Source organism: Drosophila santomea, chromosome X (genome assembly GCF_016746245.2).
Source record: "Drosophila santomea strain STO CAGO 1482 chromosome X, Prin_Dsan_1.1, whole genome shotgun sequence".
NCBI lineage: Eukaryota > Metazoa > Arthropoda > Insecta > Diptera > Drosophilidae > Drosophila > Drosophila santomea.
Genome location: NC_053021.2, coordinates 20,041,789 through 20,055,117, shown reverse-complemented (window position 1 = coordinate 20,055,117; position 13,329 = coordinate 20,041,789).

Here is a 13,329-nt window from a genome sequence, read left to right as displayed (position 1 = left end):
GGAGTATATAGGCTTAATCAGCAACTTAAATGTGTCCTGCGGCAGCACGGATTTAATGCACGGCTCACCGGTACGATTTCTCCACTTCACCCCTGCGAACTGCCGTCGAACTGACGTCGAACTTTTCCGGCGCTTTTCCCTTGTGCGGGAAACTTTTGCTGTCCGGCCATTTGCACGTTACAAAAATTAATTCGATTTGCTGCTCGGCGGTCATTTTAATCGTTTGCCGTCGTGCGGTGCCGTTTAATGAAAGGACGAAAACCAGGACACACTCGCGCTCGGGCTCGGGCAGCCTGCAATGCAATTAAAAATTAAAAACGTGAGCAAAATGCATAATGAGCTACCAAGCAACACTTCATTAACGCGTTTTCTTCGCCGCCCCACATTTCCCCACCTGCATTTTCCTGTCAAGATATGTAACACTCCTTTTTCCAGCGAGTGCGTGTGGTGTGTGTCCTGTCCTGTCCTGCGCTTTCCCCATTGACGGCCGACAAAATGTTAACAAGCTGTTGAAAAATCGGCAAACTGGCCAGAATGCGTAACCAGAGAAAGCACCTCAACACACCTCAGTCCCTCCTCCGCCACTTCTCGATAAGGCCGTAAACCACCGAGTTCAACGAGGCCAAAAGTAAGGGAAGATCCTTGCCAAAATAGCATCGACTGTTGGATGACCTGTAAGGAGATTGGGAAGACAGAAGCCACTTGGATTGAAATGCTTAACAAAAACATATGCATTTTTGAAGAAGGTATAGTGACTTTACAGGAAAATAATCATTCAGTATGCGGTAGTGGATGTCCTAACAGGTTTTTGCCAAGCTTTTAGTTTTTAGCTTAGGTTTTCCAATTTCTAATGATTAGCATTCCAATGTGAACCGGCCAATCCTATATTGTCATTAGTATATGTCCCTATATACATTGCCATCTTAACATATATTTGCTTAACTTAACTTAAGTTTCATTTTCCTCAAATCATAGTGATCATTTTTAGAGGACCTTATTGTGTTTTAAAATATTACCGTCTAAGCAAAGGAGTCTATATCATTTAACGAGAATTTTCGAAATACTTTTTAAATTAATCTCAGTGGCAGGTTGATCATGTTCCAACAGCTGATCCTTGGCCGAGTCTAGGGTAACGCTTTATCATACAACTACTTAACCAGCGTCATAAATTTACATGGCAAGTGAGCAAACAAGGCCCGAAAAAATGAAAATGAAAATCCCATTGGTCAGGGGGAAATCGAGGGGATGCGTGTGTGTGTACGGAAACCAGGCGATGAGGTGGCACCCATCCGCAGTTCGTGGCCTCAATGTTGGCCTCAAAATGCAAAACCCCAAAAAGGAGCAAAGTGCAGGAGTGGAAAAGCCTTGCACGTGATTGTCAACAAGTTTGACTGCAATGGCTTGGAAAAATCGGGATGGGAAAAGCGGATGGGAGTAAGGAGTGGTGAGTGTTGAGTGGTGAGGGGTGAGCCGTAGGTAGGGTGGCAGTCCACAAGATGGACCTTGCAGTTGGTTTGCTTTTCCGCTTCTCCACTCGATTTCCTTTTTTATTGATTTTCCTTTGCCTGCTTTTTTGCATGTGCGCATATTACGCATACGCCGCGTGTGCAACGGAAACCAGCCAACTGACCAAACGCGTCCTGAAAAGCAAAGCCCCCCCTACCCCGCCGCTACTTAACCCCCCAGCAGGCGCAGCCCCTTAACCCTTGTTTGTCGGTCTGCGTTTGTACAGCTGTCAGACAACCAACCTCTGGTTGTTGCCCAAAAAGGCATGATAAAAGGGAAATATATGTGTGTAAAAAATAAATATAAAAAGAATACAGGAAAAATCCCGAAAAAAGGAGAAAATACCCGCGGAACACGCGTGTTCTCTCATGTTTATTATTGCAGCAACAAATTGGTGGCGAGGGGTCTTAAAATGGAACCCCCCCCCCCACTCCTTACCCATCACAATTGTTGCATTGTTGCATTCGCTTCTTTGACAGACAGACAGACAGACAGTGGGGAAAAAAATTGACCACCAAACAACTCACCTGCCCCACTGCCTCACCCCAACCCACCGTCGCGCCCCCTTGGGGGTATATGTTTTCTCTGTTTTGGGCCTTTTGTTGGTGGCAACCACATATTCGGTTGCTGATTTTTGGTTTCGTAATTTTTCCTACCCACAATGCAACAGCGGCAATTGTTGTTGCATTTGTTTGGACCTTGTTTTTGTTTGCGTGTGTGTTTGGCGGTTTTTCACCTTCTTTTTCACCATTTTCCCCGGTTTGGGTCTACAAATTATAGCGAGTTGTTTAAGCCAGAGTTTCCTTTGTTTTCTTTCTTTTTTCGGTTTTGGCCGAAAGAGCTGTTGATTGGTTGCGAATTTCGATGGTAATAATTCTGATGGGTTAAGTCCATACAATGTTTATAGTGTTTGCCGAAAATTATAAAATAACAAAATAATATATACAATAAAAAATAAAATAATATAAGCATATATTGCTTTGCCTATGTTACAAATGTATATACTAAATCAACCCATAGATTGAAATAATAACTATTCCACTCTTTTCCCACTTTTGTTTTTACTTACTTATAGATTAAACGTGTGTACTATATTTCTAAAAGAATATGTTTATTATATATATAATTATGTATATATTACATAATCAGAAAAGCTAGTTAAAATAGAGTTTCTACGACGCCTATGCCGCGAACACAACCCGAAAGTGTTTTAAAAAAATACTTTTATTTATTTTTCAATAAAATATATTAATTGTACCCAATGATAGGGAAAAATATTTCACACCCACGCTTAAATTTGTCGTGCTTAAAGATGTTGTAAATACGATTTCAAATTCAGTTTTGCTCATCAATATCGATCTTCAGCAAAAAACTCGATTCAAATCGGACCATTGGACCATTCAATAAATAATAATGAGCAATTATTTACTTGCATGTCTCGTTTTCATGCGAGTACTGGGTATCTGATAGTCGAGGCACTTGCCTCGGGAGTTTCGTTCGCTTAAGCTACATACAATGCAATTTTCAAAATGTCATCCAAGAAACGCTGTACCTGTGTGTCTTTTTGAAATACACTTCCTGCCACTGTGTGCCAGTTAATTATTTCCTGTCAAATGTTAGTTTTTCACAGCAACAAAACTCAATACATCAATTGCCATTGCAGCTGCAACTCCATCATCTGATATATAAGTGCATATGTGTGAAAACGAATGCCGTATACTGGGCAATAAAAATATTTACAACAACAATCATAGCAAAGGCTTTTTGGGTCTACCAATATTATTCCACACAACTTCAAACCCACAAAATGTTGGTTAGTTTTTCGTAATAACTTCAAATCTGCACTTGCCACTTTGTGTGTGTGGAAATTGGGTGGGTGGAGTAAGAGGAGGGGCGAAGTGGGGAATGTGGGGGGGGGGGGGGCAAATGCGGGTGTTGCATCCCCAAAATGCAGCACACGTATAAAAATCTATATATATCCATATATTTGCACACAGAACGCCTCCCACGGGCTCTGCAATTTCGGCATTGCATCGAATTTTGCGTTCAGGTTTTCCAGATTTTTTTTGTGTGTGTTCTGGTTTCTGGTCTGCCATTCGGGGTGTAAAAATAATTTAACTAAAAATTGCACACAAATGTCCCTCACACACGCTCACCGCAAAATGTGTATGGGTGGGCTTGGGGCGTCCAGTGTCCAAAGGTGCGTATAATATAATAAAATCAGGGCCGCAAAAATGTGCAACTGGGGAACAAAGTGTGCGGCGCCATGGAGAAATCCCTTGAAAATGGCTTCTGATTAATTTGTATATTTTATTGATGTTTTATTTACATTGTTCTCGTCGCACACAAAAATATAATATTTTAAAAGGTTTTCGTGAGTGTGTGGTTTAAAAATAAAACGTTCATTTGAACAGAATTCGTATTCAGTTCCGTAAGTTGCACTAAAAATGTAAAATGAGTTCAGGAATGGGCCGTATTCACCGTCGCAAAAGATATCTTTCAATTCATTCGATTGTGTTTCTTCTTCCGGTTTTGGTTTAACGTTTATACAAAAATTGGCGAAGTTTGGAATCGTTTAAAATACTATCGATTTAGTCACAATTGCTCTGATAATGAAAGTTTGATTTTTAGCGGCATTGTTCCTATGAACATTTTTCTGGAAGAAGTTCTGGTTTGAAAGTACATGTTAGGGGTAACCTGCTTTAGTGTTGCATGTTTAGGACTCAACACTGGAGGTCCTTGGAGAAGGACATTCTAGTACTGAAACGAGTTGGATAGTGGTGTAGATTGGGATTCGATTTGGGTTCTGTTATCATTTTATAATATTTTATTATTATTTAACTCAACAGACGAAATGTTTTCATTTGAAGATTCGGTTACGTTTGATATGAATAACAAATGTATTTATTAAGATCAAATTTTCGAATTTTTAGTTCTTCTATAAATGGATAAATCGTTTTATTATAGATTTAGTGCCAGGGACGTGAATAGAATTAGAAACAAACTGGCAACGGCATCGAAACGAAACCGAATCGGTAGACCATCCCCCATCCAATAATAACAACAACTGACCACTCACTCACTCACACACACACACACACACACACACACATGCAAGCACCCACACAAGCACATCCAAATGTTGAGTCTGCAATGGAATGCATTTTATTGGGGGCGGGGTCGCTGCACAGGGGGCGTTCAAGTGGGGAAATAACTTTTTGCGAGAGAACAGAGCTCCACTCTGAGTTCAACCCTTGCCGCCTGCATGTGTGTAAGTGCGCTATGTGTGTGTGTTTTTGTCTGTATGTGTGTGGTTGAGTGAGTTCGCCTGTGCGTGTGTGTGTGGGTGGGCTCCATATGTGCGAGTGCGAGTGCGAGTGCGAGTCCTTAATTTGCTAATTGAGAGCCTGCAACGGCGCATTACACTGAGGGCAAAGTGGCCAAGTGAGTAAAAACTCGGGCCGAGTGAAAAGCGTGACTAAAAAGCGAAGCTAAAAGCACTCAGGAAAAATAGAATCTTAAAAAAGGAGGATTTAATTTTGTTTTATTTTTTTTTCGACATCATCAAAGGCGGCAAATGAAGGAACACTCAAGCCCTCCGACGCCGCACTCCGTCTGAAATGGGATCCAATGGGATTTGCTTAGCCAAGACAACCGGAATGCCTCAGCGTTTCTGAACTCAACTCAATGAACTCGGAATTAGTATAAGATTCCGACTCAGACACTGCGGTCGCCCTTTGAACCCCCTCTGTGGAGGCTCCTCCCCCCGAAAACATTTACATAATAATGAAGAATTTTCCAAGACTACAACTTAAACTATTTCTAGTAAAGCACTTAGTGACTGCTCCAATTTATAGTTAAAAATCGTCCAAGCTAACGACGTTAGAAAGTGAAAAGTGGGTTACTTCTCAAACTGTGTATAGTGAACACGTAAGCAAGTAACAAATTTGATCTTTTGCACATAATCATAAAGTGATGATATAAATACAAATATTTTAAACTAATCAATGAGTAAGCAAAAACATACAGAACAGTTTTTAAAATAGTAAACAAATGAAAGTGACAAATTGCAACTGATCTTCAATGTCAGCCACCAAATAGAGGCGATGTTTCATTAAATGTTTCATATTTCCTCCTCATAACTTTGATAGTGCGTGTTGAGTATCTCCAACTCCCCGACATTTGTGCCACATTTTTTATGACCGATTTGCTTGGAGCAAACAAAGGCATAAACAATTTCCGACCTCTCTAAATCTCCCCTCCTTCCGCACGGCGATCATTGCAGTTGGTTTGTTTGTTATTGCAGGGAATTTAATTGCCATAAACATATAAACAAAGCAAGCGCAGCGATCATTGCTCATTGCTCATATTTTTGTGTATTTATAAAGACATTAAGCCAGGAGATCGTTAAAAATATGATATGTATCAAAGGCGGCGATGGAGACCACCCAGAAGGGGAATAAGGGGGCACAATGGAATACCTATGTATATTTTGCTTGCTTAAAAAAGAGGGGGAAAAGAAACACACATTTGGGGCTCCTGTTTGCGCCATAATTAAACCGAAAACAAACCGAAACCCCAGCCGTAGCTAACCGGAATGTTGACTGCAGTTGACAAGATGTCATGCAAAGTGCAATTTCCCCCCATTTTCCGGGAGGCGGGTGCGTGCCACGAGGGCGTAGGGCGGAGGGCGTGGCATGGGTTCGGTTCGTTTCGGTTCTGTTCTGCTCTGTTTGGATGGCCTGTCAAATGCTTCACATTGCAGGTGGGTTTTTCGCACTGCCAAGAGTGTCGAGCAATCAACAGCAATTTGGCAAAGTCCAGACGCTGGCTTAACACCCTTTTCGCAAAGTAGTCAACGGGGCCAAGGGGTTAAAGGGTGTTGGGGGGGCAGTGAGGGCCTTGGGTCACATCCGTGTCAAAACAATGTACGCACTAGAAGTCATTTAATTTGTTAAACTCGGTGATTTGGACAAACTCTGTGCAAATGGGGCATATGCAGCCCTCTCTTTCCCATCGCCTACACCCGTCTCTCTCTCTCTAACTCCCTCTCTCACTCCCACTGGTATGTCAATCGCTCTACCCAAGCGCTTGTCTATGCGATGTTTGCAGAATGCGACACATGCCACACATTGGCAATAACGTGTTACACTGGTCATCAGGGCAGCACTTTTGCCTAAGAACAGTTTTAGAACGCCAAAACATCAGGAATTATGCTCTTATGAACTCTTACTCTTATGAACGAGCTCGAAAGTTGGTTAGTTATTGGGCAGAAAAAGCATAATTTATTTAATATATTATTTTTTGTTTTCCTACATTATTGAAAACAAAGAACGTTCTGCATAAATAACTCAGGGCTCTTACTTTTCAATGTGCCCGAGATGTGGCGACAGATTTTGACAGGGCAACCAATTGAAATACGGAATCTCCGGAAAGACAGTGTTGTCTGAAGGTGACACACAGCCAGGCGGTGATAGGACGAACAGGACGAAGGACGAAGGACGAAGTACGAACAGGATGCAGGGGCGGCTGCCTTGCAAGTTGCATGTTGCACGTTGCACGTTGCACGTTTCAAGTTACTGGGGTGACACTGGGGCTGCGTCTGCGGTTGCTGCTGCTGTTTTGCAATTGCAATATCTGCCCCTGGCATCGCTTCTGCATTTAAACAATCTAACGCCCCGGGCGGCAATGGGGGGTTAAGTGCTTGGCTACGGAAATGCAAATTATGTTATGTGTCAAGTAACCGGTAAATGCGTTTTAATTGCCGTTGAAATGCAATATTGCACTTAAGGCGCTGCCCAATAGAGCGATTCAAAGGCACGGTGACGGTGACGATGATGGTGACGGTGGCTTAAAGCGGCTTAAAGTGCCCAAGGAGTTGCGAGGGTGGGCGCAAAAACAATTGTGATGACTCCTGGGAGGGCGGCTTGTGGGGAAAGTGTGACAAATGGGGGGCGTGGCCACATGCATTTCACCGCAAACGAGCCACTCAACGAGTATTTCAAAATAAAAGACAGCCGCAGCCGAGGCTGACCAGCAAAACCAAATGAAACCAAAACCAAAGCCGACTTCATCAACAATAAAAACAAAAACAAAAACAAAAACAAAAGCAAGAGCGAGAGCAGCAGCAGTAACAGCAACAGCAACAGCAAGTTGCAACACTTGCTGCGTGTTGCAAGTGCTGCAGCAGCTGCTCAAAATGCAATTTTTCACTTTGCGCATAGGCCAGTGGCAAATCCAATCAAGCCTCAAAAATGTTAAACGCCTCCAACAGTTTCTGGCCACCCATTTTCGGGCCTAGTCCTTTCTGGCTTAAAAGCAAAAGCCAACGGCCAGCTCTGCGGGCACTGGCAAACAAACAAGGACGACCGTCTGGCCAAGGATGTTGAGTTGAGGTCCTCGGAACCTCAGGACCTCAGGACAACGGCCAGAACAGGCTGCAATCTGGACTTATTACGCCACTTAAAGCTTAAGCATAACACACAGACAGACGTCCGCAAATGGAGCGCTGGAGTGCCGGAAAGATCCTGGCTCTCAAGTCGAACTCGCAATACCCTAGGCGGTTTCTCTTGAGATCGATATACTATAAATGTTCATGATGCTTAAATAGAAATTTAAACATAAGTATGACATTTACCTTATGAAACAGATATTAAAGAAATAAAACCCCAACCAATAAGTCCCTGAACTATACAACAGCATGACTGCATTTCATATGTGGTGAGAACTTACACTGTGATAACTATGCTTAAACACGTCATTATATACATAGATAAACCTCAGTTACCCTGCCAGTTACTTCTGAATGTGAATTCCTCTCAGGTTTTTGATTTACCTTAAAGTTCCCCAAGCAATCCTTCAGCCCACCTAACTCATCAAGCGAACCCACGACTTAATCGTGGCCTTAGGCCCAGTTTAACCCCAAGCTGACAAACTGCCTCGCACCTCGGTGGGATAATTCAATGCGGCGCTGGCAGTCTGGCAGTCGAGTGGCCCCTGTACTCTGTACAATCCGGCCACAGTACAGTATCACTCCGTTAGCGGCGCCCCTTGCTGTTGTGCTCAAATGTCGTCACATTGTCGCCTCAAAAGGACACCCACCCCGTTGGCCAGGGAAATGTCCTTGTCGTCTCCTCGTCGTTTATCAAATGGCCAGCGCTGCGCCGCCGGTCGTCGGCTAAGTGACAAGCAAAACCGCGAATTGACCAGAGAAAGTCCCAGGCTCTCCAGCTCCAGCTGCAGCTCCAACTCCGGCTGCAGCTCCTCCTGCACATGTATCTCCATCACCATCTCCAGTTGCAATTGCAGTTGCAGAGCAGGATGCACTCGGATGCAGGATGCAAGGACACATAGTCGAACGTGTGCCCGCACAGTGCACTGTGAGAAATCGCAAGAGAAATCCCAATTCGCAACACTCAATTTGCTTAAAACAGAAACAGAAATCAGGCTGGCTATGAACTAATTGAAGGCCTTATCGGTTCAAGTTAAAGGATAATATAAATAGGGATCTTCAAAAGGGAATTTGATACTTTCAGATACTTTGAAATATCTTAAAAAACTTGTTATTTCAAAGCAAAGTATTATCTATGCTAAACCGATTTTCCTTTTTCTTGGAATCAAACCAGCGAGCAGGAATTTTTCCCAGTGCACACGCATTGAAAAATTGAGGAGCCAGGACCAAGGACGAGGACAAGATGCGTGGCCCGTGTGTGTTTTTTCGGGCTCGACGGGCGTCGTGCGGACATGGGTTAAGGGGGTCACGGAGAGGGGTTAACACACAGGATTGGGCATTGTTTTGGCCGAAAGTTGACCGAAAACTTGGCATTGTTGGTCGCCTCGCTTCTTGGGGCTTGGGACGGACGGGCTGCAGCAGGACTAAAGGATTGCATTGCACTGCACTGCACTGAATTGGATTGCAACGAGACTGCAGCCTTGTTTTTTTTCTGCCTTTTTTCTGTTGGGCCTGGCTCGGTCGGCATTGCAGTGGCCCGAGTTCTCTGGAGGGCGTGTTACTGCATCAATTTATGGTTGAATTTTGGTGTCCACTCCTTCTTGGACTCTTGATTCCCTTGGTGTCTGGCTGTCCGTATGTACGGGTGTCCGGCTGTTCGGGTGTCCGGGTGCGTGCGACTGGTTTGTTTGGGGTAAGTGTTCTGGGCATGCCGGAAATAAGTTTGCTGCCCGCAAATTTAGTTGATTTAGGCATTAAAGCGAACACACAGACACCCGAAGTCGAGAATCCCGAATCCTGGGGCTTCTGTGGTGCCCATTCTGAGCACTTATAAACAATGTATGACTTAATTTGTTCTCAGTTAGCAAATGTTGTTAATTTCGGGTCTTGTTCCCTGGCAAACCTTGTGGCACCGAATGGAAAAGATAAATTGATTGCTGAGGTGGGGAAATTAAAACGGGGATTTATTGGGTAATCAAGTAGAGTTCACAAGGCCCATTGCCAAATGGCCAGGTATTTGCAGACAAAGGCTTAGTTTAAAACATAATTTAGTATCACGTTTGGATTATCCTTTGTTGTCGACACTTACGATCTACGTGTTCTCTATGGTAAAGCTCATAGGCACCTCTTCACTTGATTTGTGCATAATGGAAAGGATTAAGTTAGCTAATCACTGATGCAGCTATTCAATAGCAAAACTATCCTATTAACTTTCCTTAGCCCCTAATACTAAGTTCTATCAACTAACACACACACACACACATACTTAACATTGTTGTTGCTGCTGGCCGAAAAATACCACAGACGGGGAAGCAAAAACCCAAAGTCCAATTAAAATTTAACTACATCAAAGTAGCAGCCCCAGTAGCCCATCCACACAGGCCGGATATATGTATATACATATATGTACATATACATATAGCTATAACATTTAACAAGTTTAGTATTTGGGTTTGCCATTTTTTGCCGCCCTGCCCACACCGCTGACATTTTTCCATGGGAGACCAACAGATGGACGCGCCAAACTATGGGTGGAAAAAATCGAATGGGGGGTAGAACAAAAAATGGTCAACGCCACCCACTCACGCACAGAAAATGGGGTTGTTGGTGAACGGACAAGTTCATGGGTATCCATGGCATGTCGAAAATTGCGCAGCTTTACGGCAAATGCCGCAAATTGAAACAATTTACATGTCGTACATGTGTTGGCGGGGGGGTGTGCAACGTGAACGCGAGCCATCAAAGGGTTAAACTTGCGTGTAACCCTGGGGTCCTCGCTCGTCTATTGATACCCGGTTTTAGCAGTAACCATGAATTTTGATTTAGCCCCTCCGACGGGCGAGTCTGCTGTCGAAATAGCGAGCAAAAAAATGTATCTCTCCAACAACAACGAGGTGACAAACCGCGCGTGTCCATGTCCTGTGAGTCCTGTGAGTCCTGCCAGTCCTGCCAGTCTTGCCAGTCCAGCAAACCTTTCGGTGACGGCGAGCGCGGATTATGGCGCGTTTGTCGAGCACTTGTCGCTGATTTTTTCACTCCTCTGGCCGCCAATATTTTACACTTGAGCTGCCACAGCCGTTTAATACCCTGCAATAAAATCCATTTAATTGACATATTCCAACGAATTTGCTTTACAAAAATATAAAAAGTGAAAATTAAAAGGGAAGGGACTTTTTTTTTGGCTAAAACCAGGTTATGTATTAGTTCGAGTATTTTTGACTTTAAGCCAGAACATGCGCCTCTCTCCGCGCTTCTCAAAGTGCGTAGGTAAAGGGGATCGATTGACTCGCCACAGCTGGCTCCTCAACTTAATTTGAGAGTCCGGTCTGGCCCTGTTTTAACCCCCTTTTGCCGCTTATCTCACCTACTTCCTCCAGTTTTTTTTTTGTTGGTCCGCGTTTTTATCTCGAGCTCGGTAATAACCTTTATAAAGTAAATTTACAATAAAAGGCAGGCCAACGAAATGAAAGGCAAATGACGTTGGGAACTGAAACAGGCACCATTAAAACACGCCCCTCTGCCATGGCATTTTCCGCGCTTTTCCCCGGCCATTTCCCAGTGTGTGCTGTCTGGACTCGTGGCGACACGTTTGGCTTCCGTTGGACTTTTCCCGCGATTTCCTCTTTGGCGTCGCGCCTCCTTGTTGTTGTCGCTGCTTGTTAACCCCCAGCTTCATTTTCCCCATTTTCCCATTTCCCGAGATTTTCCAAAATTTCCCTTTGTGTGACAGTCGACGGTTATTTTGTGTACGTTATTTTTTCGTGCCTTTTCTTCAGTTCAGTGTTAATTTTTTCTTTTGTTCGTTGGCCAAAAGTCAACCCATGAGCTGTGGCATTTTTAAGTAATTTTTATCGGTCAGCAATGTGGGGGCAATGGTGGGGAAGAGGAAGTGGTGAGTCTCTCGCATGGGGGCGAATTTTTGTGCACACTGAAAGCAATACATCTAATCCACGCCAGATAGATATTTGGTATTTTTAGATGAAATAGAATTTCCTTTCACAATTGCTTAGCTTTGCAATTGTGAATTTTCAGCTGAGCGCTTCTTTAACCAGACTATACTTTTAGATTCAAAATAAATGTGTTTATTTTTAAGCGCTCTTTTAAGGGGAATTCTTTACGTAGTTATTATCTTAAATGGAAAATAATAAATAAAGTGCAATTTCCCAAAACTCACCGACTTCAGTGAGTTGTTGCTGAATGTGCGTAAACCTTTAGCGATTGCATCTGTATCTGTATCTGCATGCTGCCGTGATCCTTGATCCTTGTGATTTTTGGGTGCTGCACGAATGTCGACAAGTGACAAAATATGCAAGTATCAAACCACAAATTCTCACCCGTGAGTCCACAATCATTTTGACACTGGTTACGGTGACGTGTGCAGGTCCTTCGCCCATCGCCCATCGTCCTGTCGCCTTCGTCCTGGATCCTAGGTCCTGCGTCCTGCGTTCTGGGTCCCTCGCACATGGCACACAGCAGCGACTAGATTTGGATAGTGTTGCACGGCCATCGAGAGTGGTGGTGATGAAGTCCTTTGCCGGAAATTGAAAAGTGCAACGCAAATTGCGTTCCGCTGGGATGTGAATCTGCATCCCATTCCCATCCCCATTCCTATTCCCATTCCCATAACCACCGCCACTCCCGTCGCCAATCCGAGTCCTGCCAGCCGTCTGAAGTCCTTCCCCCGTCGAGTGGTTGACAATTGATTTGTGTTTATGGTGGCCATGCCCATGGACATGCCTGCATCCTGCCATCCTGCCATCCTGCCATCCACCCATCCTGCAGCTCCCATCACTTCCTTTGGTGCGCCCATGTAATATGCCATTTTGGGGCCGTGATTTAAAGACATTAACAGGCGCCGGCCAAAATGGGAGACTTTATGGTGTCGCAGGAGCAAGTTTCCCATTGAAGTTACCACCCTCAGCTGGAGGAGATTGATTACCTAATCGGATGCGGAAGCCTGACACTGGGTGATTCGGTTCGTGGAGGAATGCTATCCAAACAAGAATTGCAAAGGGGGCTTTACTTTAAGTCACTTAGTTGTGCCATTTCGATCATTTAATAATAAAATGGTTGAAGCAGCGTTATGAAAATGATGTTTTTAATATCCTGGTTTGCTTTATCGGTTAATTTGTGATTAATAGGATATAAATTAGATATGAACAAGTCGATTTAAGCTAGTGGTAAAATATGTTTCAACTATTACAATATACTTAAACAGGAATTTTGGCCATTTAATTTACTAAATTTTCGATGTTATGTTTCAACGCAGATTTAAGAAGTTGGTGAAGGGTGCTACAAATATCAAATAAGTTTTTTTTTAAAATTTGTTTAAATTCTTCTTGCAGGACATTGGCTACAGCCGCGGGTAAATC